General features: G+C 30.7%; 12 non-coding genes across 12 annotated transcripts; all 12 read left to right on the forward strand.

Annotated features, from left to right (window-relative positions):
- The first annotated feature begins 948 nt into the window (after positions 1–948).
- TRNAV-CAC lies at positions 949–1,023 on the forward strand. The gene has a single exon. It is a non-coding gene; the product is annotated as a tRNA-Val (tRNA).
- Positions 1,024–4,489: 3,466 nt separating this feature from the next.
- TRNAM-CAU lies at positions 4,490–4,563 on the forward strand. The gene has a single exon. It is a non-coding gene; the product is annotated as a tRNA-Met (tRNA).
- A 643-nt stretch (positions 4,564–5,206) lies between these two features.
- Positions 5,207–5,280, forward strand: TRNAM-CAU. Its single transcript has one exon. It is a non-coding gene; the product is annotated as a tRNA-Met (tRNA).
- Positions 5,281–5,818: 538 nt separating this feature from the next.
- Positions 5,819–5,892, forward strand: TRNAV-CAC. Its single transcript has one exon. It is a non-coding gene; the product is annotated as a tRNA-Val (tRNA).
- A 1,836-nt stretch (positions 5,893–7,728) lies between these two features.
- Positions 7,729–7,802, forward strand: TRNAV-CAC. Its single transcript has one exon. It is a non-coding gene; the product is annotated as a tRNA-Val (tRNA).
- A 2,456-nt stretch (positions 7,803–10,258) lies between these two features.
- On the forward strand, positions 10,259–10,332 carry TRNAV-CAC. The gene has a single exon. It is a non-coding gene; the product is annotated as a tRNA-Val (tRNA).
- A 1,828-nt stretch (positions 10,333–12,160) lies between these two features.
- On the forward strand, positions 12,161–12,234 carry TRNAV-CAC. Its single transcript has one exon. It is a non-coding gene; the product is annotated as a tRNA-Val (tRNA).
- Positions 12,235–12,781: 547 nt separating this feature from the next.
- On the forward strand, positions 12,782–12,855 carry TRNAE-CUC. The gene has a single exon. It is a non-coding gene; the product is annotated as a tRNA-Glu (tRNA).
- Positions 12,856–13,399: 544 nt separating this feature from the next.
- On the forward strand, positions 13,400–13,473 carry TRNAM-CAU. The gene has a single exon. It is a non-coding gene; the product is annotated as a tRNA-Met (tRNA).
- Positions 13,474–14,115: 642 nt separating this feature from the next.
- On the forward strand, positions 14,116–14,189 carry TRNAV-CAC. Its single transcript has one exon. It is a non-coding gene; the product is annotated as a tRNA-Val (tRNA).
- Positions 14,190–14,726: 537 nt separating this feature from the next.
- TRNAV-CAC lies at positions 14,727–14,800 on the forward strand. The gene has a single exon. It is a non-coding gene; the product is annotated as a tRNA-Val (tRNA).
- A 509-nt stretch (positions 14,801–15,309) lies between these two features.
- On the forward strand, positions 15,310–15,383 carry TRNAE-CUC. Its single transcript has one exon. It is a non-coding gene; the product is annotated as a tRNA-Glu (tRNA).
- Positions 15,384–22,674: the final 7,291 nt, after the last annotated feature.

Here is a 22,674-nt window from a genome sequence, read left to right on the forward strand (position 1 = left end):
GTTGTTGGTTATCACGCAAATCTAATACATTAGTGGTCCCTAGTGCAAACCTGGGCTCAAACATGTTATTTTGCTTTCCACCTGTGTTTTTACCACGAAATGTTTTGAAATTATATTGGTAAGTATTTTCCTTTCTTAATTATACATTGATTGATTTTAGTGTATGTTTCGTACATGAGTTTACTCATTAGAAATGAGAATAACAATCATAGTTAGAGCATGGTTGACAACTTTGTAAAACACAAGTATGGATTTGATTACCCCTACAATTAAAAATCATATTCTCTAATTATAAATGGTAACATTTCGATTAGATTTCTAATAAGAAAGTAGAAAATGTAGCTTGTCTGTGTGGAGTAGTGTGTTATCACACTAGTCTTATAGACTGGAGGTCCCCAATTCAAACCTGGGCTCAGACATGTAAATTTGCTTCTATGCTCTTTGTTTTTTTACAAGGAAATTAGTGTTTAGTTGACAACTTTTTAAAACACACCTCTGGATTTAATTACTTCTCGAATTAAAAATCTCATTCCATCATTAAAAATCGTATAATTCTAATTTAGTAAGTAAAAAGAAAATAAAAAATGTAGTTGTCTGGGTGGTGTTGTTGGTTATCACGCAAATCTAACACATTAGTGGTCCCTAGTGCAAACCTGGGCTCAAACATGTTATTTTGCTTTCCACCTGTGTTTTTACCAGGAGATGTTTTGAAATTATATTGGTAAGTATTTTTCTTTCTTAATTATACTTTGATAGATTTTAGTGTATGTTTCGTACATGAGTTTACACATTAGAAATGAGAATAAAAATCATAGTTAGTGTTTGGTTGACAACTTTATAAAACACAAGTATGGATTTGATTACCCCTATTATTAAAAATCGCATTCCCTATTTATAAACGGTAACATTCCGATTAGATTTCTAATAAGAAAGTAGAAAGTGTAACTTGTTTGGGTGGTGTTGTTGGTTATCACGCTAGTCTCACACACTAGAGGTCCCCAGTTCAAACCTGGGTTTTAGACATGATAATTTACTTCTAAGCTCTTTGTTTTTTTAAAAGGAAATTAGTGTTTGGTTGACAACTTTTTAAAACACACCTCTGGATTTAATTACTTCTCGAATTAAAAATCGTATCATTCTAATTTAGTTAGTAAAAAGAAAATAAAAAATGTAGTTGTCTAGGTGGTGCAGTTGGTTATCACGCAAATCTAACACATTAGTGGTCCCTAGTGCAAACATGGGCTCAAACATGTTATTTTGCTTTCCACCTGTGTTTTTACCAGGAGATGTTTTGAAATTATATTGGTAAGTATTTTCTTTTCTTAATTATACTTTGATAGATTTTAGTTTATGTTTCGTACATCAGTTTACACATTAGAAATGAGAATAAAAATCCTAGTTAGTGTTTGGTTGACAACTTTATAAAACACAAGTATGGATTTGATTACCCTGCAATTAAAAATCATATTCCCTAATTATAAACGGTAACATTTCGATTAGATTTCTAAAAAGAAAGTCGAAAATGTAGCTTGTCTGGGTGGTGTAGTCTGTTATCACACTAGTCTCATAGACTGGACGTCCTCAATTCAAACCTGGGCTCAGACATGTAAATTTGCTTCTAAGCTCTTTTTTTTTTTTTTTTTACCTGGAAATTAGTGTTTGGTTGACGACTTATTAAAACATAACAATGGATTTAATTACTTCTCGAATTAAAAATCTCATTCCATCATTAAAAATCGTATAATTCTAATTTAGTAAGTAAAAAGAAAATAAAAAATGTAGTTGTCTGGGTGGTGTTGTTGGTTATCACGCAAATCTAACACATTAGTGGTCCCTAGTGCAAACCTGGGCTCAAACATGTTATTTTGCTTTCCACCTGTGTTTTTACCAGGAGATGTTTTGAAATTATATTTGTAAGTATTTTCCTTTCTTAATTATACTTTGATAGATTTTAGTGTATGTTTCGTACATGAGTTTACACATTAGAAATGAGAATAAAAATCATAGTTAGTGTTTGGTTGACAACTTTATAAAACACAAGTATAGATTTGATTACCCCTATTATTAAAAATCGCATTCCCTATTTATAAACGGTAACATTCCGATTAGATTAGTAATAAGAAAGTAGAAAGTGTAACTTGTTTGGGTGGTGTTGTTGGTTATCTCGCTAGTCTCACACACTAGAGGTCCCCAGTTCAAACCTGGGTTTTAGACATGAAAATTTACTTCTAAGCTCTTTGTTTTTTTAAAAGGAAATTAGTGTTTGGTTGACAACTTTTTAAAACACACCTCTGGATTTAATTACTTCTCGAATTAAAAATCGTATCATTCTAATTTAGTTAGTAAAAAGAAAATAAAAAATGTAGTTGTCTAGGTGGTGCAGTTGGTTATCACGCAAATCTAACACATTAGTGGTCCCTAGTGCAAACATGGGCTCAAACATGTTATTTTGCTTTCCACCTGTGTTTTTACCAGGAGATGTTTTGAAATTATATTGGTAAGTATTTTCTTTTCTTAATTATACTTTGATAGATTTTAGTTTATGTTTCGTACATCAGTTTACACATTAGAAATGAGAATAAAAATCCTAGTTAGTGTTTGGTTGACAACTTTATAAAACACAAGTATGGATTTGATTACCCTGCAATTAAAAATCATATTCCCTAATTATAAACGGTAACATTTCGATTAGATTTCTAAAAAGAAAGTCGAAAATGTAGCTTGTCTGGGTGGTGTAGTCTGTTATCACACTAGTCTCATAGACTGGACGTCCTCAATTCAAACCTGGGCTCAGACATGTAAATTTGCTTCTAAGCTCTTTTTTTTTTTTTTTTTTACCTGGAAATTAGTGTTTGGTTGACGACTTATTAAAACATAACAATGGATTTAATTACTTCTCGAATTAAAAATCTCATTCCATCATTAAAAATCGTATAATTCTAATTTAGTAAGTAAAAAGAAAATAAAAAATGTAGTTGTCTGGGTGGTGTTGTTGGTTATCACGCAAATCTAACACATTAGTGGTCCCTAGTGCAAACCTGGGCTCAAACATGTTATTTTGCTTTCCACCTGTGTTTTTACCAGGAGATGTTTTGAAATTATATTTGTAAGTATTTTCCTTTCTTAATTATACTTTGATAGATTTTAGTGTATGTTTCGTACATGAGTTTACACATTAGAAATGAGAATAAAAATCATAGTTAGTGTTTGGTTGACAACTTTATAAAACACAAGTATAGATTTGATTACCCCTATTATTAAAAATCGCATTCCCTATTTATAAACGGTAACATTCCGATTAGATTAGTAATAAGAAAGTAGAAAGTGTAACTTGTTTGGGTGGTGTTGTTGGTTATCTCGCTAGTCTCACACACTAGAGGTCCCCAGTTCAAACCTGGGTTTTAGACATGAAAATTTACTTCTAAGCTCTTTGTTTTTTTAAAAGGAAATTAGTGTTTGGTTGACAACTTTTTAAAACACACCTCTGGATTTAATTACTTCTCGAATTAAAAATCGTATCATTTTAATTTAGTTAGTAAAATGAAAATAAAAAATGTAGTTGTCTAGGTGGTGCAGTTGGTTATCACGCAAATCTAACACATTAGTGGTCCCTAGTGCAAACCTGGGCTCAAACATGTTATTTTGCTTTCCACCTGTGTTTTTACCAGGAGATGTTTTGAAATTATATTTCTAAGTATTTTCCTTTCTTAATTATACTTTGATAGATTTTAGTGTATGTTTCGTACATGAGTTTACACATTAGAAATGAGAATAAAAATCATAGTTAGTGTTTGGTTGACAACTTTATAAAACACAAGTATGGATTTGATTACCCCTATTATTAAAAATCGCATTCCCTATTTATAAACGGTAACATTCCGATTAGATTAGTAATAAGAAAGTAGAAAGTGTAACTTGTTTGGGTGGTGTAGTTGGTTATCACGCTAGTCTCACACACTAGTGGTCCCTGGGTTCAGACATGATAATTTACTTTTAAGCTCTTTGTTTTTTTAAAAGGAAATTAGTGTTTGGTTGACAACTTTTTAAAACACACCTCTGGATTTAATTACTTCTCGAATTAAAAATTGTATCATTCTAATTTAGTTAGTAAAAAGAAAATAAAAAATGTAGTTGTCTGGGTGGTGCAGTTGGTTATCACGCAAATCTAACACATTAGTGGTCCCTAGTGCAAACATGGGCTCAAACATGTTATTTTGCTATCCACTTGTGTTTTTACCAGGAGATGTTTTGAAATTATATTGGTAAGTATTTTCCTTTCTGAATTATACTTTGATAGATTTTAGTGTATGTTTCGTACATGAGTTTACACATTAGAAATGAGAATAAAAATCATAGTTAGTGCTTGGTTGACAACTTTATAAAACACAAGTATGGATTTGATTACCCCTACAATTAAAAATCATATTCTCAAATTATAAACGGTAACATTTCGATTAGATTTATAATAATAAAGTAGAAAATGTAGCTTGTCTGTGTGGTGTAGTTGGTTATCACACTCGTCTCATAGACTAGAGGTCCCCAATTCAAACCTGGGCTCAGACATGTAAATTTGCTTCTAAGCTCTTCCTTTTTTTTTACAAGGAAATTAGTGTTTAGTTGACAACTTTTTAAAACACACCTCTGGATTTAATTACTTCTCGAATTAAAAATCTCATTCCATCATTAAAAAAAAAAAAAAAAATGTAGTTGTAAATTTGCTTCTAAGCTCTTCGTTTTTTTACGTGGAAATTAGTGTTTAGTTGACAACTTTTTAAAACACACCTCTGGATTTAATTACTTCTCGAATTAAAAATCTCATTCCATCATTAAAAAAAATAAAAAATCTAGTTGTCTGGGTGGTGTTGTTGGTTATCACGCAAATCTAACACATTAGTGGTCCCTAGTGCAAACCTGGGCTCAAACATGTTATTTTGCTTTCCTCCTGTGTTTTTACAAGGAGATGTTTTGAAATTATATTGGTAAGTATTTTCCTTTCTTAATTATACTTTGATAGATATTAGTGTATGTTTCGTATATCAGTTTACACATTAGAAATGAGAATAAAAATCATAGTTAGTGTTTGGTTGACAACTTTATAAAACACAAGTATGGATTTGATTACCCTTGCAATTAAAAATCATATTCCCTAATTATAAACGGTAACATTTCGATTAGATTTCTAATAAGAAAGTAGAAAATGTAGCTTGTCTGGGTGGTGTAGTTGGTTATCACACTAGTCTCATAGACTGGAGGTCCCCAATTCAAACCTGGGCTCAGACATGTAAATTTGCTTCTAAGCTCTTCTTTTTTTTTTTTTTTTTGCCTGGAAATTAGTGTTTGGTTGACGACTTATTAAAACATAACTATGGATTTAATTACTTCTTGAATTAAAAATCTCATTCCATCATTAAAAATCGTATAATTATAATTTAGTAAGTAAAAAGAAAATAAAAAATGTAGTTTTCTGGGTGGTGTTGTTGGTTATCACGCAAATCTAACACATTAGTGGTCCCTACTGCAAACCTGGGCTCAAACATGTTATTTTGCTTTCCACCTGTGTTTTTACCAGGAGATGTTTTGAAAATATATTGGTAAGTACTTTCCTTTCTTAATTATACTTTGATAGATTTTACTGTATGTTTCGTACATCATTTTACACATTAGAAATGAGAATAAAAATCATAGTTAGTGTTTGGTTGACAACTTTATAAAACACAAGTATGGATTTGATTATCCCTATTATTAAAAATCACATTCCCTATTTATAAACGGTAACATTCCGATTAGATTAGTAATAAGAAAGTAGAAAGTGTAACTTTTCTGGGTGGTGTAGTTGGTTATCACGCTAGTCTCACACACTAGAGGTCCCCAGTTCAAACCTGGGCTCAGACATGTTAATTTACTTCTAAGCTCTTTGTTTTTTTACAAGGAAATTAGTGTTTCGTTGACAACTTTTTAAAACACACCTCTGGATTTAATTACTTTTCGAATTAAAAATCGTATCATTCTAATTTATTTAGTAAAAAGAAAATAAAAAATGTAGTTGTCTGGGTGGTGTAGTTGGTTATCACGCAAATCTAACACATTAGTGGTCCCTAGTGCAAACCTGGGCTCAAACATGTTATTTTGCTTTCCACCTGTGTTTTTACCAGGAGATGTTTTGAAATTATAATGGTAAGTATTTTCCATTCTTAATTATACTTTGATTGATTTTAGTGTATGTTTTGTACATGAGTTTACACATTAGAAATGAGAATAAAAATCATAGTTAGTGCTTGGTTGACAACTTTGTAAAACACTAGTATGGATTTGGTTACCCCTACAATTAAAAATCATATTCTCTAATTATAAACGGTAATATTTCGATTAGATTTCTAATAAGAAAGTAGGAAATGTAGCTTGTCTGTGTGGTGTAGTTGGTTATCACACTAGTCTTATAGACTGGAGGTCCCCAATTCAAACTTGGGCTCAGACATATAAATTTGCTTCTAAGCTCTTTGTTTTTTTACAAGGAAATTAGTGTTTAGTTGACAACTTTTTAAAACACACCTCTGGATTTTATTACTTCTCGAATTAAAAATCTCATTCCATCATTAAAAAAAATAAAAAATGTAGTTGCAAATTTGCTACTAAGCTCTTCGTTTTTTTACAAGGAAATTAGTGTTTAGTTGACAACTTTTTAAAACACACCTCTGGATTTAATTACTTCTCGAATTAAAAATCTCATTCCATCATTAAAAAAAATAAAAAATGTAGTTGTCTAGGTGGTGTTGTTGGTTATCACGCAAATCTAACACAGTAGTCGTCCCTAGTGCAAACCTGGGCTAAAACATGTTATTTTGCTTTCTTCCTGTGTTTTTACCAGGAGATGTTTTGAAATTATATTGGTATGTATTTTCCTTTCTTAATTATACTTTGATAGATTTTAGTGTATGTTTCGTACATGAGTTTACACATTAGAAATGAGATAAAAATCATAGTTAGTGCTTGGTTGACAACTTTATAAAACACAAGTATGGATTTGATTACCCCTGCAATTAAAAATCATATTCCTTAATTATAAACCGTAACATTTCGATTAGATTTCTAATAAGAATGTAAAAAATGTAGCTTGTCTGGGTGGTGTAGTTCGTTATCACACTAGTCTCATAGACTGGAGGTCCCCAATTCAAACCTGGGCTCAGACATGTAAATTTGCATCTAAGCTCTTCTTTTTTTTTTTTTTTTTTTTGCCTGGAAATTAGTGTTTGGTTGACGACTTATTAAAACATAACTATCGATTTAATTACTTCTCGAATTAAAAATCTCATTCCATCATTAAAAATCGTATAATTATAATTTAGTAAGTAAAAAGAAAATAAAAAATGTAGTTTTTTGGGTGGTGTTGTTGGTTATCACGCAAATCTAACACATTAGTGGTCCCTAGTGCAAACCTGGGCTCAAACATGTTATTTTGCTTAGCACCTGTGTTTTTACCAGGAGATGTTTTGAAATTATATTGGTAAGTATTTCCCTTTCTTAATTATACTTTGATAGATTTTACTGTATGTTTCGTACATCAGTTTACACATTAGAAATGAGAATAAAAATCATAGTTAGTGTTTGGTTGACAACTTTATAAAACACAAGTATGGATTTGATTACCCCTATTATTAAAAATCACATTCCCTATTTATAAACGGTAACATTCCGATTAGATTAGTAATAAGAAAGTAGAAAGTGTAACTTGTCTGGGTGGTGTAGTTGGTTATCACGCTAGTCTCACACACTAGAGGTCCCCAGTTCAAACTTGGGCTCAGACATGTTAATTTACTTCTAAGCTCTTCAATTTTTTACAAGGAAATTAGTGTTTGGTTGACAACTTTTTAAAACACACCTCTCGATTTAATTACTTCTCGAATTAAAAATCGTATCATTCTAATTTATTTAGTAAAAAGAAAATAAAAAATGTAGTTGTCTGGGTGGTGTAGTTGGTTATCACGCAAATCTAACACATTAGTGGTCCCTAGTGCAAACCTGGGCTCAAACATGTTATTTTGCTTTCCACCTGTGTTTTTACCAGGAGATGTTTTGAAATTATAATGGTAAGTATTTTCCATTCTTAATTATACTTTGATTGATTTTAGTTTATGTTTTGTACACGAGTTTACACATTAGAAATGAGAATAAAAATCATAGTTAGTGCTTGGTTGACAACTTTGTAAAAGACAAGTATGGATTTGGTTACCCCTACAATTAAAAATCATATTCTCTAATTATAAACGGTAACATTTCGATTAGATTTCTAATAAGAAAGTAGAAAATGTAGCTTGTCTGTGTGGTGTAGTTGGTTATCACACTAGTCTTATAGATTGGAGGTCCCCAATTCAAACTTGGGCTCAAACATATAAATTTGCTTCTAAGCTCTTTGTTTTTTTACAAGGAAATTAGTGTTTAGTTGACAACTTTTTAAAACACTCCTCTGGATTTTATTACTTCTCGTATTAAAAATCTCATTCCATCATTAAAAAAAATAAAAAATGTAGTTGCAAATTTGCTTCTAAGCTCTTCGTTTTTTTACAAGGAAATTAGTGTTTAGTTGACAACCTTTTAAAACACACCTCTGGATTTAATTACTTCTCGAATTAAAAATCTCATTCCATCATTAAAAAAAATCAAAAATGTAGTGGTCTGGGTGGTGTTGTTGGTTATCACGCAAATCTAACACATTAGTGGTCCCTAGTGCAAACCTGGGCTAAAACATGTTATTTTGCTTTCTTCCTGTGTTTTTACCAGGAGATGTTTTGAAATTATATTGGTAAGTATTTTCCTTTCTTAATTATACTTTGATAGATTTTAGTGTAAGTTTCGTACATGAGTTTACACATTAGAAATGAGATAAAAATCATTGTTAGTGCTTGGTTGACAACTTTATAAAACACAAGTATGGATTTGATTACCCTACAATTAAAAATCATATTCCCTAATTATAAACGGTAACATTTCGATTAGATTTCTAATAAGAAAGTAGAAAATGTAGCTTGTCTGTGTGGTGTAGGTGGTTATCACACTAGTCTCATAGACTGGAGGTCCCCAATTCAAACAAGGGCTTAGACATGTAAATTTGCTTCTAAGCTTTTTTTTTTTTTTTTTTTTTTTTTTTTTAACTAGGAAATTAGTGTTTGGTTGTCAACTTATTAAAACATAACTATGGATTTAATTACTTCTCGAATGAAATATCTCATTCCATCATTAAAAATCGTATCATTCTAATTTAGTTAGTAAAAAGAAAATAAAAAATGTAGTTGTCTGGGTGGTGTTGTTGGTTATCACGCAAATCTAACACATTAGTGGTCCCTAGTGCAAACCTGGGATCAAACATGTTATTTTGCTTTCCACCTGTGTTTTTACCAGGAGATGTTTTGAAATTATATTGGTAAGTATTTTCCTTTCTTAATTATACTTTGATAGATTTTTGTGTATGTTTCGTACATGAGTTTACACATTAGAAATGAGATAAAAATCATTGTTAGTGCTTGGTTGACAACTTTATAAAACACAAGTATGGATTTGATTACCCTACAATTAAAAATCATATTCCCTAATTATAAACGGTAACATTTCGATTAGATTTCTAATAAGAAAGTAGAAAATGTAGCTTGTCTGTGTGGTGTAGGTGGTTATCACACTAGTCTCATAGACTGGAGGTCCCCAATTCAAACAAGGGCTTAGACATGTAAATTTGCTTCTAAGCTTTTTTTTTTTTTTTTTTTTTTTTTTTAACTAGGAAATTAGTGTTTGGTTGTCAACTTTTTAAAACATAACTATGGATTTAATTACTTCTCGAATGAAATATCTCATTCCATCATTAAAAATCGTATCATTCTAATTTAGTTAGTAAAAAGAAAATAAAAAATGTAGTTGTCTGGGTGGTGTTGTTGGTTATCACGCAAATCTAACACATTAGTGGTCCCTAGTGCAAACCTGGGATCAAACATGTTATTTTGCTTTCCACCTGTGTTTTTACCAGGAGATGTTTTGAAATTATATTGGTAAGTATTTTCCTTTCTTAATTATACTTTGATAGATTTTTGTGTATGTTTCGTACATCAGTTTACACATTAGAAATGAGAATAAAAATCATAGTTAGTGTTTGGTTGACAACTTTATAAAACAAAAGTATGGATTTGATTACCCCTTTTATTAAAAATCACATTCCCTATTTATAAACGGTAACATTACGATTAGATTGGTAATAAGAAAGTAGAATGTGTAACTTGTCTGGGTGGTGTAGTTGGTTATCACGCTAGTCTCACACACTAGAGGTCCCCAGTTCAAACCTGGGCATAGACATGTTTATTTACTTTTAAGCTCTTCATTTTTTACAAGGAAATTAGTGATTGGTTGACAACTTTTTAAAACACACCTCTGGATTTAGTTACTTCTCGAATTAAAAATCGTATCATTCTAATTTAGTTAGTAAAAAAAGAAAAAAAAATGTAGTTGTCTGGGTGGTGCAGTTGGTTATCACGCAAATCTAACACATTAGTGGTCCCTAGTGCAAACCTGGGCACAAGCATGTTATTTTGCTTTCCACCTGTGTTTTTACCAGGAGATGTTTTGAAATTATATTGGTAAGTATTTTCCTTTCTTAATTAAACTTTGATAGATTTTAGTGTATGTTTCGTACATGAGTTTACACATTAGAAATGAGATAAAAATCATAGTTAGTGCTTGGTTGACAACTTTATAAAACACAAGTATGGATTTGATTACCCCTACAATTAAAAATCATATTCTCTAATTATAAACGGTAACATTTCGATTAGATTTCTAATAAGAACGTAGAAAATGTAGCTTGTCTGTGTGGTGTAGTTGGTTATCACACTAGTCTCATAGACTGGAGGTCTCCAATTCAAACCTGGGCTTAGTTATGTAAATTTGTTTCTAAACACTTCGTTTTTTTACAAGGAAATTAGTGTTTAGTTGACAACTTTTTAAAACACACCTCTGGATTTAATTACTTCTCGAATTAAAAATCTCATTCCATCATTAAAAAAATAAAAAAATGTTGTTGTAAATTTGCTTCTAAGCTCTTCGTTTTTTTACAAGGAAATTAGTGTTTAGTTGACAACTTTTTAAAACACACCTCTGGATTTAATTACTTCTCGAATTAAAAATCTCATTCCATCATTAAAAAAAATAAAAAATGTAATTGTCTGGGTGGTGTTGTTGGTTATCACACAAATCTAACACATTAGTGGTCCCTAGTGCAAACCTGGGCTCAAACATGTTATTTTGCTTTCCACCTGTGTTTTTACCAGGAGATGTTTTGAAATTATATTGGTAAGTATTTTCCTTTCTTAATTATACTTTGTTAGATATTAGTGTATGTTTCGTACATCAGTTTACACATTAGAAATGAGAATAAAAATCATAGTTAGTGTTTGGTTGACAACTTTATAAAACACAAGTATGGATTTGATTACCCCTGCAATAAAAAATCATATTCCCTAATTATAAACGGTAACATTTCGATTAGATTTCTAATAAGAAAGTAGAAAATGTAGCTTGTCTGGGTGGTGTAGTTGGTTATCACACTAGTCTCATAGACTGGAGGTCCCCAATTTAAACCTGGGCTCAGACATGTAAATTTGCTTATAAGCTCTTCTTTTTTTTTTTTTACCTGGAAATTAGTGTTTGGTTGACGACTTATTAAAACATAACTATGAATTTAATTACTTCTCGAATTAAAAATCTCATTCCATCATTAAAAATCGTATAATTCTAATTTAGTAAGTAAAAAGAAAATAAAAAATGTAGTTTTCTGGGTGGTGTTGTTGGTTATCACGCAAATCTAACACATTAGTGGTCCCTAGTGCAAACCTGGGCTCAAACATGTTATTTTGCTTTCCACCTGTGTTTTTACTTGGAGATGTTTTGAAATTATATTGGTAAGTATTTTCCTTTCTTAATTATACTTTGATAGATTTTACTGTATGTTTCGTACATCAGTTTACACATTAGAAATGAGAATAAAAATCATAGTTAGTGTTTGGTTGACAACTTTATAAAACACAAGTATGGATTTGATTACCCCTTCAATTAAAAATCACATTCCCTATTTACAAACGGTAACATTTCGATTAGATTAGTAATAAGAAAGTAGAAATTATAACTTGTCTGGGTGGTGTAGTTGGTTATCACGCTAGTCTCACACACTAGAGGTCCCCAGTTCAAACCTGGGCTTAGACATGTAAATTTGCTTCTAAGCTTTTTTTTTTTTTTTTTTTTTTTTTTTTTTTACTAGGAAATTAGTGTTTGGTTGACAACTTATTAAAACATAACTGTGGATTTAATTACTTCTCGAATTAAATATCTCATTCCATCATTAAAAATCGTATCATTCTAATTTAGTTAGTAAAAAGAAAATAAAAAATGTAGTTGTCTGGGTGGTGTTGTTGGTTATCACGCAAATCTAACACATTAGTGGTCCCTAGTGCAAACCTGGGATCAAACATGTTATTTTGCTTTCCACTTGTGTTTTTACCAGGAGATGTTTTGAAATTATATTGGTAAGTATTTTCCTATCTTAATTATACTTTGATAGAGTTTTGTGTATGTTTCGTACATCAGTTTACACATTAGAAATGAGAATAAAAATCATAGTTAGTGTTTGGTTGACAACTTTATAAAACAAAAGTATGGATTTGATTACCCCTATTATTAAAAATCACATTCCCTATTTATAAACGGTAACATTCCGATTAGATTAGTAATAAGAAAGTAGAAAGTGTAACTTGTCTGGGTGGTGTAGTTGGTTATCATGCTAGTTTCTCACACTAGAGGTCCCCAGTTCAAACTTGGGCTTAGACATGTTTATTTACTTTTAAGCTCTTCATTTTTTACAAGGAAATTAGTGATTGGTTGACAACTTTTTAAAACACACCTCTGTAATTAGTTACTTCTCGAATTAAAAATCGTATCATTCTAATTTAGTTAGTAAAAAGAAAAAAAAATGTAGTTGTCTGGGTGGTGCAGTTGGTTATCACGCAAATCTAACCACTTGGGTGGTGCAGTTGGTTATCACGCAAATCTAACACATTAGTGGTCCCTAGTGCAAACCTGGGCTCAAGCATGTTATTTTGCTTTCCACCTGTGTTTTTACCAGGAGATGTTTTGAAATTATATTGGTAAGTATTTTCCTTTCTTAATTATACTTTGATAGATTTTAGTGTATGTTTCGTACATGAGTTTACACATTAGAAATGAGAATAAAAATCATAGTTAGTGCTTGGTTGACAACTTTATAAAACACAAGTATGGATTTGATTACCCCTACAATTAAAAATCATATTCTCAAATTATAAACGGTAACATTTCGATTAGATTTCTAATAAGAACGTAGAAAACGTAGCTTGTCTGTGTGGTGTAGTTGGTTATCACACTAGTCTCATAGACTGGAGGTCCCCAATTCAAACCTGGGCTCAGACATGTAAATTTGTTTCTAAACTCTTCGTTTTTTTACAAGGAAATTAGTGTTTAGTTGATAACTTTTTAAAACACACCTCTGGATTTAATTACTTCTCGAATTAAAAATCTCATTCCATCATTAAAAAAAATAAAAAAATGTTGTTGTAAATTTGCTTCTAAGCTCTTCGTTTTTTTACAAGGAAATTAGTGTTTAGTTGAGAACTTTTTAAAACACACCTCTCGGTTTAATTACTTCTCGAATTAAAAATCTCATTCCATCTTTAAAAAAAAAATAAAAAATGTAGTTGTCTGGGTGGTGTTGTTGGTTATCACGCAAATCTAACACATTAGTGGTCCCTAGTGCAAACCTGGGCTCAAACATGTTATTTTGCTTTCCACCTGTGTTTTTACCAGGAGATGTTTTGAAATTATATTGGTAAGTATTTTCCTTTCTTAATTATACTTTGATAGATTTTAGTGTATGTTTCGTACATCAGTTTACACATTAGAAATGAGAATAAAAATCATAGTTAGTGTTTGGTTGACAACTTTATAAAACACAAGTATGGATTTGATTACCCCTATTATTAAAAATCACATTCCCTATTTATAAACGGTAACATTCCGATTAGATTAGTAATAAGAAAGTAGAAAGTGTAACTTGTTTGGGTGGTGTAGTTGGTTATCACGCTAGTCTCACACACTAGAGGTCCCTAGTTCAAACTTGGGCTTAGACATGTAAATTTGGTTCTATAAGCTCTTCTTTTTTTTTTTTTTTACTAAGAAATTAGTGTTTGGTTGACGACTTATTAAAACATAACTATGGATTTAATTACTTCTCGTATTAAAAATCTCATTCCATCATTAAAAATCGTATCATTCTAATTTAGTTATAAAAAGAAAATAAAAAATGTAGTTGTCTGGGTAGTGTTGTTGGTTATCACGCAAATCTAACACATTAGTGGTCCCTAGTGCAAACCTGGGCTCAAACATGTTAATTTGCTTTCCACATGTGTTTTTACCAGGAGATGTTTTGAAATTATAATTGTAAGTATTTTCCTTTCTTAATTATACTTTGATAGATTTTAGTGTATGTTTCATACATGAGTTTACACATTAGAAATGAGAATAAAAATCATAGTTAGTGTTTGGTTGACAACTTTAGAAAACACAAGTATGGATTTGATTACCCCTATTATTAAAAATCACATTCCCTATTTATAAACGGTAACATTCCGATTAGATTAGTAATAAGAAAGTAGAAAGTGTAACTTGTTTGGGTGGTGTAGTTGGTTATCACGGTAATCTCACACACTAGAGGTCCCCAGTTCAAACTTGGGCTCAGACATGTTAACTTAATTTTAAGCTCTTCGTTTTTTTACAGGGAAATTAGTGTTTGGTTGACAACTTTTTAAAACACACCTCTGCATTTAATTACTTCTCGAATTAAAAATCGTATCATTCTAATTTAGTTAGTAAAAAGAAAATAAGAAATGTAGTTGTCTGGGTGGTGTAGTTGGTTATCACGCAAATCTAACACATTAGTGGTCCCTAGTGCAAACCTGGGATCAAACATGTTATTTTGCTTTCCACTTGTGTTTTTACCAGGAGATGTTTTGAAATTATATTGGTAAGTATTTTCCTATCTTAATTATACTTTGATAGAGTTTTGTGTATGTTTCGTACATCAGTTTACACATTAGAAATGAGAATAAAAATCATAGTTAGTGTTTGGTTGACAACTTTATAAAACAAAAGTATGGATTTGATTACCCCTATTATTAAAAATCACATTCCCTATTTATAAACGGTAACATTCCAATTAGATTAGTAATAAGAAAGTAGAAAGTGTAACTTGTCTGGGTGGTGTAGTTGGTTATCACGCTAGTTTCTCACACTAGAGGTCCCCAGTTCAAACTTGGGCTTAGACATGTTTATTTACTTTTAAGCTCTTCATTTTTTACAAGGAAATTAGTGATTGGTTGACAACTTTTTAAAACACACCTCTGTAATTAGTTACTTCTCGAATTAAAAATCGTATCATTCTAATTTAGTTAGTAAAAAGAAAAAAAAATGTAGTTGTCTGGGTGGTGCAGTTGGTTATCACGCAAATCTAACACATTAGTGGTCCCTAGTGCAAACCTGGGCTCAAGCATGTTATTTTGCTTTCCACCTGTGTTTTTACCAGGAGATGTTTTGAAATTATATTGGTAAGTATTTTCCTTTCTTAATTATACTTTGATAGATATTAGTGTATGTTTCGTACATCAGTTTACACATTAGAAATGAGAATAAAAATCATAGTTAGTGATTGGTTGACAACTTTATAAAACACAAGTATGGATTTGATTACCCCTGCCATTAAAAATCATATTCCCTAATTATAAACGGTAACATTTTGATTAGATTTCTAATAAGAAAGTAGAAAATGTAGCTTGTCTGGGTGGTGTAGTTTGTTATCACACTAGTCTCATAGACTGGAGGTCCCCAATTCAAACCTGGGCTCAGACATGTAAATTTGCTTATAAGCTCTTCTTTTTTTTTTTTTTTACCTGGAAATTAGTGTTTGGTTGACGACTTATTAAAACATAACTATGGATTTAATTACTTCTCGAATTAAAAATCTCATTCCATCATTAAAAATCGTATAATTCTAATTTAGTAAGTAAAAAGAAAATAAAAAATGTAGTTTTCTGGGTGGTGTTGTTGGTTATCACGCAAATCTAACACATTAGTGGTCCCTAGTGCAAACCTGGGCTCAAACATGTTATTTTGCTTTCCACCTGTGTTTTTACCAGGAGATGTTTTGAAATTATAATGGTAAGTATTTTCCTTTCTTAATTATACTTTGATAGATTGTAGTGTATGTTTCGTACATCAGTTTACACATTAGAAATGAGAATAAAAATCATAGTTAGTGTTTGGTTGACAACTTTATAAAACACAAGTATGGATTTGATTACCCCTGCAATTAAAAATCATATTCCCTAATTATAAACCGTAACATTTCGATTAGATTTCTAATAAGAAAGTAGAAAATGTTGCTTGTCTGTGTGGTGTAGGTGGTTATCACACTAGTCTCATAGACTGGAGATCCCCAATTCAAACTTGGGCTTAGACATGTAAATTTGCTTCTAAGCTTTTTTTTTTTTTTTTTTTTTTTTTTTTTTTTTTTTTTTTTTTTTTTTTTACTAGGAAATTAGTGTTTGGTTGACAACTTATTAAAACATAACTATGGATTTAATTACTTCTCGAATTAAATATCTCATTCCATCATTAAAAATCGTATCATTCTAATTTAGTTAGTAAAAAGAAAATAAAAAATGTAGTTGTCTGGGTGGTGTTGTTGGTTATCACGCAAATCTAACACATTAGTGGTCCCTAGTGCAAACCTGGGCTCAAACATGTTATTTTGCTTTCCACCTGTGTTTTTACCAGGAGATGTTTTGAAATTATAATGGTAAGTATTTTCCTTTCTTAATTATACTTTGATAGATTGTAGTGTATGTTTCGTACATCAGTTTACACATTAGAAATGAGAATAAAAATCATAGTTAGTGTTTGGTTGACAACTTTATAAAACACAAGTATGGATTTGATTACCCCTGCAATTAAAAATCATATTCCCTAATTATAAACCGTAACATTTCGATTAGATTTCTAATAAGAAAGTAGAAAATGTTGCTTGTCTGTGTGGTGTAGGTGGTTATCACACTAGTCTCATAGACTGGAGATCCCCAATTCAAACTTGGGCTTAGACATGTAAATTTGCTTCTAAGCTTTTTTTTTTTTTTTTTTTTTTTTTTTTTTTTTTACTAGGAAATTAGTGTTTGGTTGACAACTTATTAAAACATAACTATGGATTTAATTACTTCTCGAATTAAATATCTCATTCCATCATTAAAAATCGTATCATTCTAATTTAGTTAGTAAAAAGAAAATAAAAAATGTAGTTGTCTGGGTGGTGTTGTTGGTTATCACGCAAATCTAACACATTAGTGGTCCCTAGTGCAAACCTGGGATCAAACATGTTATTTTGCTTTCCACCTGTGTTTTTACCAGGAGGTGTTTTGAAATTATATTGGTAAGTATTTTCCTTTCTTAATTATACTTTGATAGATTTTAGTGTATGTTTCGTACATGAGTTTAAACATTAGAAATGAGAATAAAAATCAAAGTTAGTGCTTGGTTGACAACTTTATAAAACACAAGTATGGATTTGATTACCCCTACAATTAAAAATCATATTCTCTAATTATAAACGGTAACATTTCGATTAGATTTCTAATAAGAACGTAGAAAATGTAGCTTGTCTGTGTGGTGTAGTTGGTTATCACACTAGTCTCATAGATTGGAGGTCCCCAATTCCAACCTGGGCTCAGACATGTAAATTTGTTTCTAAACTCTTCGTTTTTTTACAAGGAAATTAGTGTTTAGTTGACAACTTTTTAAAACATAACTATGGATTTAATTACTTCTCGTATTAAAAATCTCATTCCATCATTAAAAATCGTATCATTCTAATTTAGTTATAAAAAAAAAATAAAAAATGTAGTTGTCTGGGTAGTGTTGTTGGTTATCACGCAAATCTAACACATTAGTGGTCCCTAGTGCAAACCTGGGCTCAAACATGTTAATTTGCTTTCCACATGTGTTTTTACCAGGAGATGTTTTGAAATTATAATTGTAAGTATTTTCCTTTCTTAATTATACTTTGATAGATTTTAGTGTATGTTTCGTACATGAGTTTACACATTAGAAATGAGAATAAAAATCATAGTTAGTGTTTGGTTGACAACTTTATAAAACAAAAGTATGGATTTGATTACCCCTATTATTAAAAATCACATTCCCTATTTATAAACGGTAACATTCCGATTAGATTAGTAATAAGAAAGTAGAAAGTGTAACTTGTCTGGGTGGTGTAGTTGGTTATCACGCTAGTTTCTCACACTAGAGGTCCCCATTTCAAACTTGGGCTTAGACATGTTTATTTACTTTTAAGCTCTTCATTTTTTACAAGGAAATTAGTGATTGGTTGACAACTTTTTAAAACACACCTCTGTAATTAGTTACTTCTCGAATTAAAAATCGTATCATTCTAATTTAGTTAGTAAAAAGAAAAAAAAATGTAGTTGTCTGGGTGGTGCAGTTGGTTATCACGCAAATCTAACACATTAGTGGTCCCTAGTGCAAACCTGGGCTCAAGCATGTTATTTTGCTTTCCACCTGTGTTTTTACCAGGAGATGTTTTGAAATTATATTGGTAAGTATTTTCCTTTCTTAATTATACTTTGATAGATATTAGTGTATGTTTCGTACATCAGTTTACACATTAGAAATGAGAATAAAAATCATAGTTAGTGTTTGGTTGACAACTTTATAAAACACAAGTATGGATTTGATTAACCCTACAATTAAAAATCATATTCCCTAATTATAAACGGTAACATTTCGATTAGATTTCTAATAAGAAAGTAGAAAATGTAGCTTGTTTGGGTGGTGTAGTTGGTTATCACACTAGTCTCATAGATTGGAGGTCCCCAATTCAAACCTGGGCTCAGACATGTAAATTTGCTTATAAGCTCTTCTTTTTTTTTTTTTTTTACCTGGAAATTAGTGTTTGGTTGACGACTTATTAAAACATAACTATGGATTTAATTACTTCTCGAATTAAAAATCGTATCATTCTAATTTAGTTAGTAAAAAGAAAAAAAAATGTAGTTGTCTGGGTGGTGCAGTTGGTTATCATGCAAATCTAACACATTAGTGGTCCCTAGTGCAAACCTGGGCTCAAGCATGTTATTTTGCTTTCCACCTGTGTTTTTACCAGGAGATGTTTTGAAATTATATTGGTAAGTATTTTCCTTTCTTAATTATACTTTGATAGATTTTAGTGTATGTTTCGTACATGAGTTTAAACATTAGAAATGAGAATAAAAATCAAAGTTAGTGCTTGGTTGACAACTTTATAAAACACAAGTATGGATTTGATTACCCCTACAATTAAAAATCATATTCTCTAATTATAAACGGTAACATTTCGATTAGATTTCTAATAAGAACGTAGAAAATGTAGCTTGTCTGTGTGGTGTAGTTGGTTATCACACTAGTCTCATAGATTGGAGGTCCCCAATTTCAACCTGGGCTCAGACATGTAAATTTGTTTCTAAACTCTTCGTTTTTTTAAAAGGAAATTAGTGTTTAGTTGACAACTTTTTAAAACACACCTCTGGATTTAATTACTTCTCGAGTTAAAAATCTCATTCCATCATTAAAAAAAATAAAAAAATGTTGTTGTAAATTTGCTTCTAAGCTCTTCGTTTTTTTACAAGGAAATTTCTGTTTAGTTGACAACTTTTTAAAACACACCTCTGGGTTTAATTACTTCTCGAATTTAAAATCTCATTCCATCATTAAAAAAAATAAAAAATGTAGTTGTCTGGGTGGTGTTGTTGGTTATCACGCAAATCTAACACATTAGTGGTCCCTAGTGCAAACCTGGGCTCAAACATGTTATTTTGCTTTCCACCTGTGTTTTTACCAGGAGATGTTTTGAAATTATATTGGTAAGTATTTTCCTTTCTTAATTATACTTTGATAGATTTTAGTGTATGTTTCGTACATGAGTTTACACATTAGAAATGAGAATAAAAATCATAGTTAGTGTTTGGTTGACAACTTTATAAAACACAAGTATGGATTTGATTAACCCTACAATTAAAAATCATATTCCCTAATTATAAACGGTAACATTTCGATTAGATTTCTAATAAGAAAGTAGAAAATGTAGCTTGTTTGGGTGGTGTAGTTGGTTATCACACTAGTCTCATAGATTGGAGGTCCCCAATTCAAACCTGGGCTCAGACATGTAAATTTGCTTATAGGCTCTTCTTTTTTTTTTTTTACCTGGAAATTAGTGTTTGGTTGACGACTTATTAAAACATAACTATGGATTTAATTACTTCTCGAATTAAAAATCGTATCATTCTAATTTAGTTAGTAAAAAGAAAAAAAAATGTAGTTGTCTGGGTGGTGCAGTTGGTTATCACGCAAATCTAACACATTAGTGGTCCCTAGTGCAAACCTGGGCTCAAGCATGTTATTTTGCTTTCCACCTGTGTTTTTACCAGGAGATGTTTTGAAATTATATTGGTAAGTATTTTCCTTTCTTAATTATACTTTGATAGATTTTAGTGTATGTTTCGTACATGAGTTTAAACATTAGAAATGAGAATAAAAATCAAAGTTAGTGCTTGGTTGACAACTTTATAAAACACAAGTATGGATTTGATTACCCCTACAATTAAAAATCATATTCTCTAATTATAAACGGTAACATTTCGATTAGATTTCTAATAAGAACGTAGAAAATGTAGCTTGTCTGTGTGGTGTTGTTGGTTATCACACTAGTCTCATAGATTGGAGGTCCCCAATTCCAACCTGGGCTCAGACATGTAAATTTGTTTCTAAACTCTTCGTTTTTTTAAAAGGAAATTAGTGTTTAGTTGACAACTTTTTAAAACACACCTCTGGATTTAATTACTTCTCGAGTTAAAAATCTCATTCCATCATTAAAAAAAATAAAAAAATGTTGTTGTAAATTTGCTTCTAAGCTCTTCGTTTTTTTACAAGGAAATTTCTGTTTAGTTGACAACTTTTTAAAACACACCTCTGGATTTAATTACTTCTCGAATTAAAAATCTCATTCCATCATTAAAAAAAATAAAAAATGTAGTTGTCTGGGTGGTGTTGTTGGTTATCACGCAAATCTAACACATTAGTGGTCCCTAGTGCAAACCTGGGCTCAAACATGTTATTTTGCTTTCCACCTGTGTTTTTACCAGGAGATGTTTTGAAATTATATTGGTAAGTATTTTCCTTTCTTAATTATACTTTGATAGATTTTAGTGTATGTTTCGTACATGAGTTTACACATTAGAAATGAGAATAAAAATCATAGTTAGTGTTTGGTTGACAACTTTATAAAACACAAGTATGGATTTGATTAACCCTACAATTAAAAATCATATTCCCTAATTATAAACGGTAACATTTCGATTAGATTTCTAATAAGAAAGTAGAAAATGTAGCTTGTCTGGGTGGTGTAGTTGGTTATCACACTAGTCTCATAGATTGGAGGTCTCCAATTCAAACCTGGGCTCAGACATGTAAATTTGCTTATAAGCTCTTCTTTTTTTTTTTTTTACCTGGAAATTAGTGTTTGGTTGACGACTTATTAAAACATAACTATGGATTTAATTACTTCTCGAATTAAAAATCTCATTCCATCATTAAAATCGTATAATTCTAATTTAGTAAGTAAAAAGAAAATAAAAAATGTAGTTTTCTGGGTGGTGTTGTTGGTTATCACGCAAATCTAACACATTAGTGGTCCCTAGTGCAAACCTGGGCTCAAACATGTTATTTTGCTTTCCACCTGTGTTTTTACCAGGAGATGTTTTGAAATTATATTGGTAAGTATTTTCCTTTCTTAATTATACTTTGATAGATTTTAGTGTCTGTTTCGTACATCAGTTTACACATTAGAAATGAGAATAAAAATCATAGTTAGTGTTTGGTTGACAACTTTATAAAACACAAGTATGGATTTGATTACCCCTGCAATTAAAAATCATATTCCCTAATTATAAACCGGTAACATTTCGATTAGATTTCTAATAAGAAAGTAGAAAATGTAGCTTGTCTGGGTGTTGTAGTTGGTTATCACACTAGTCTCATAGATTGGAGGTCCCCAATTCCAACCTGGGCTCAGACATGTAAATTTGTTTCTAAACTCTTCGTTTTTTTACAAGGAAATTAGTGTTTAGTTGACAACTTTTTAAAACACACCTCTGGATTTAATTACTTCTCGAGTTAAAAATCTCATTCCATCATTAAAAAAAATAAAAAAATGTTGTTGTAAATTTGCTTCTAAGCTCTTCGTTTTTTTACAAGGAAATTTCTGTTTAGTTGACAACTTTTTAAAACACACCTCTGGATTTAATTACTTCTCGAATTAAAAATCTCATTCCATCATTAAAAAAATAAAAAATGTAGTTGTCTGGGTGGTGTTGTTGGTTATCACGCAAATCTAACACATTAGTGGTCCCTAGTGCAAACCTGGGCTCAAACATGTTATTTTGCTTTCCACCTGTGTTTTTACCAGGAGATGTTTTGAAATTATATTGGTAAGTATTTTCCTTTCTTAATTATACTTTG

Source organism: Ipomoea nil, unplaced genomic scaffold, assembly GCF_001879475.1.
Source record: "Ipomoea nil cultivar Tokyo-kokei standard unplaced genomic scaffold, Asagao_1.1 scaffold1294, whole genome shotgun sequence".
Taxonomy (NCBI): Eukaryota; Viridiplantae; Streptophyta; class Magnoliopsida; order Solanales; family Convolvulaceae; genus Ipomoea; species Ipomoea nil.